The sequence below is a fragment of the Triticum dicoccoides genome, chromosome 5A, assembly GCF_002162155.2.
Source record: "Triticum dicoccoides isolate Atlit2015 ecotype Zavitan chromosome 5A, WEW_v2.0, whole genome shotgun sequence".
NCBI lineage: Eukaryota > Viridiplantae > Streptophyta > Magnoliopsida > Poales > Poaceae > Triticum > Triticum dicoccoides.
In genome coordinates, this window is record NC_041388.1 from 371501684 (window position 1) to 371505744 (window position 4061).

Sequence of the window (4061 nt, forward strand, 5' to 3'; positions counted from 1 at the left end):
GAGAAAATAAAGAAATCTAGATGAAGGTTTTTTTATTAAAGAAGGGGAATAAATATGCAAGAGACAAATGCAAGAACACAGAGAAACACTAGAGAACTTCATCTAGAATTGGTTGGCGACAAAGTCACCTATGCTAGAGTATATTGACTGAGGACTCAAGTGAGAACACTTGATCGTAGGTCATACTCATCGTTTAAGCTCAAAATGGGGTTACCATTTTTTGCTTAAGCATTTTGATGTATTCGCATCTTGTTGAGCTGCTTTGACCCATGTCTTGGGGTGAAGCTTCTCTAAGATGAAATGACATACCTTGGGTGGTGGTGTTGAACTTGATCATGTAGTAGAACTTGTGTGGGATGCTCAAGGTTGATGTAGCTCATCAATGATTGGGAGCACCACTTGTAGTTTGAGTTCATCTACCTACATGGGTTAGTCTTGCAAGGAAAAGTACTTGGGTATCCAAAATGACAATCATGAAATTTGATACCAAATGAAACTTGATATAAAGATTTTGTCAAAGGATATGTTGAAAGGTTTCATGCTTCCTTGTCTTGAACCACCATGTTGTAGAGACTTGGTGATGTAGAGATTGCTAAAAAGGTGAGTGATTTGCAATCTCATAGATTTTGATTCATCCAAGTACCTACAAGGGTTAGATAGAATGCAAGGGTGCAAATATATATCCAAGACATATGAATATCATCACAAGGGAAATATCAAGGATTAGTCAAAGGCTCATGCCTTACATGTATCCAAATGGAGATTTTACTCCAAGTTTGAGGCATCAATGATGTCCAATTCACCTCTCAAACGGTAAAATACTTTCTCATCAAGTGGTTTGGTGAATATATCCGCCAGTTGCTCATTGTTATGAACATGCTTAAGATCAATGTCCCCTTTGGCAACATGATCTTGAATGAAATGATGACGAACTTCAATATGCTTAGTTCGAGAATGTTGCACGGAATTGTGAGCAATCTTAATAGCACTTTCATTGTCACAAAGCAATGGAACATGTTTCACATAGATCCCATAATCTTTAAGAGTTTGGGTCATCCAAAGTAACTGAGCACAACATGAACCAGCGGCAATGTATTCCGCTTCAGCGGTGGATAAGGATACCGATTTTTGTTTCTTGGAGGACCAAGACACAAGAGATCTACCAAGAAATTGACAAGTGCCCGAAGTGGACTTTCTATCAACCTTGTCTCCGGCATAGTCCGAGTCGGAATAGCCAACAAGATCAAAAGAAGACTTCTTAGGATACCAAATGCCAAAATTTTGTGTATGAATTAAGTATCTCACTATCCTTTTCACAGCCTTAAGATGACATTCTTTGGGGGCCGCTTGATATTGTGCACACATGCACACACTTAGCATAATATCGGGATGGGAGGCACATAGATATAACAATGAACCAATCATATAGCGATAAACCTTTTGGTCAACTAGTTCGCCATCCTTGGTCAAGTCAAGATGTCCACTAGTAGGCATGGGTGTATTCATACCTTTGCATTCTTGCATGTTGAACTTCTTGAATAAGTCCTTGGTATAATTTATTTGAGAAACAAAGGTACCTTCCTTAGTTTGCTTGATTTGCAAACCAAGAAAGAACTTGAGTTCACTCATCATAGACATCTCAAACTTCTCCGACATTAGCTTTCCGAACTTTTCACTAAAAAGAGGGTTAGTTGAACCAAATATGATATCATCGACATAAATTTGGCACACAAATAATTCACCATTAACCCTTTTAGTAAAAAGAGTAGAATCTATCTTTCCAATCTCAAAGCCTTTTTCAATAAGGAACTTGGTCAAGCATTTATACCATGCTCTAGGAGCTTGTTTAAGACCATAAATATCTTTGTGAAGTTTGTAAACATGATCGGGTTTCTTAGGATTAACAAAGCCGGGAGGTTGTTTAACATAAAGTTCCTCCTCAATTCCACCATTTAGAAAAGCACTTTTAATGTCCATTTGGTACAAGTTAATATCATGGTGATTAGCATAGGCAAGTAAGATGCGGATGGACTCAAGTCTAGCAACAGGGGCATATTGATGTCTACTACACAACCTTCTTCTTGTAGACGTTGTTGGGCCTACAAGTGCACAGGTTTGTAGGACAGTAGCAAATTTCCCTCAAGTGGATGACCTAAGGTTTATCAATCCACAGGAGGCGTAGGATGAAGATGGTCTCTCTCAAGCAACCCTGCAACTAACAAAGAGTCTCTTGTGTCCCCAACACACCCAATACAATGGTAAATTGTATAGGTGCACTACTCGGCGAAGAGATGGTGATACAAGTGGTATGTGGATAGTAGATAATAGTTTTTGTAATCTGAAATAATAAAAACAGCAAGGTAGCAAGTGATAAGAGCGAGCGTAAACGGTATTGCAATGATGGTAAACAAGGCCTAGGGTTCATACTTTCGCTAGTGTAAGTTCCCTCAACAATACTAACATAATTAGATCACATAACTATCCCTCAACATGCAACAAAGAGTCACTCCAAAGTCACTAATAGCGGAGAACAAATGAAGAGATTATGGTAGGGTACGAAACCACCTCAAAGTTATTCTTTCCAATCAATCCGTTGGGCTATTCCTATAAGTGTCACAAACAGCCCTAGAGTTCGTACTAGAATAACACCTTAAGACACAAATCAACCAAAACCCTAATGTCACATAGATACTCCAATGTCACCTCAAGTATCCGTGGGCATGATTATACGATATGCATCACACAATCTCAGATTCATCTATTCAACCAACACAAAGGACCTCAAAGAGTGCCCCAAAGTTCCTACCGGAGAATCACGACGAAAATGTGTGCCAACCCCTATGCATAGGTTCATGGGCGGAACCCACAAGTTGATCACCAGAACATACATCAAGTGAATCACGTGATATCCCATTGTCACCACAGATATCCACGGCAAGACATACATCAAGTGTTCTCAAATCTTTAAAGACTCAATCCGATAAGATTACTTCAAAGGGGAAACTCGATTCATTACAAGAGAGAAGAGGGGGAGGAGAAACATAAGATCCAACTATAATAGAAAAGCTCACGATACATCAAGATCGTATCATCTCAAGAACACGAGAGAGAGAGAGATCAAACACATAGCTACTGGTACATACCCTCAGCCCCGAGGGAGAACTACTCCCTCCTCGTCATGGAGAGCACCGGGATGATGAAGATGGCCACCGGAGAAGGATTTTCCCCTCCGGCAGGGTGCCGGAACGGGTCTAGATTGATTTTTGGTGGCTACGGAGGCTTTTGGCGGCGGAACTCCTGATCTATTGTGCGTTCTGGAAGTTTTAGGGTATATGGAGTTATATAGGCAGAAGAAGCACGTCAGGGGAGCCACGGGGGCCCCACGAGGCAGGGGGCGTGCCATAGGGGGGTGGGCGCGCCCCCCACCCTCGTGGGCAGCTCCCGTATCTTCTGACGTGGGGTCCAAGTCCATCTGGCGTGTTTCCTTCCAAAAATAACTTCTCCAGTTGATTTCGTTCCGTTTCGACTCCGTCTGATATTCCTTTTCTTCAAAACACTGAAATAGGCATAAAACAGCAAATCTGGGCTGGGCCTCCGATTAATAGGTTAGTCCCAAAAATAATATAAAAGTGGATAATAAAGCCCAATATTGCCCAAAACAGTAGATAATATAGCATGGAGCAATCAAAAATTATAGATACATTGGAGACGTATCACATATGTCTCACTATAGTCCATACCTTCGACTTGAGTGTAGCCTTGGGCAACGAGACATGCTTTGTTGTGAACGACTTGTCCATCTTCGTCTTGCTTGTTGCGAAACACCCATTTGGTACCGATGATGTTGTGGTTGTTGTCGGGCTTCTCGACCAATGTCCACACTTGGGTCCTCTCAAAGTTGTGTATCTCTTCATGCATGGCATTTATCCAATCCGGATCTTCCAATGCTTCTTCAACCTTCATAGGTTCAATGCTAGAGATGAATGAATAATGTTCACAAAAATTAGTCAAGCGAGTTTTTGAGCGAGTGATTCTCCCAGTTTGGATATCATTGAAGATTT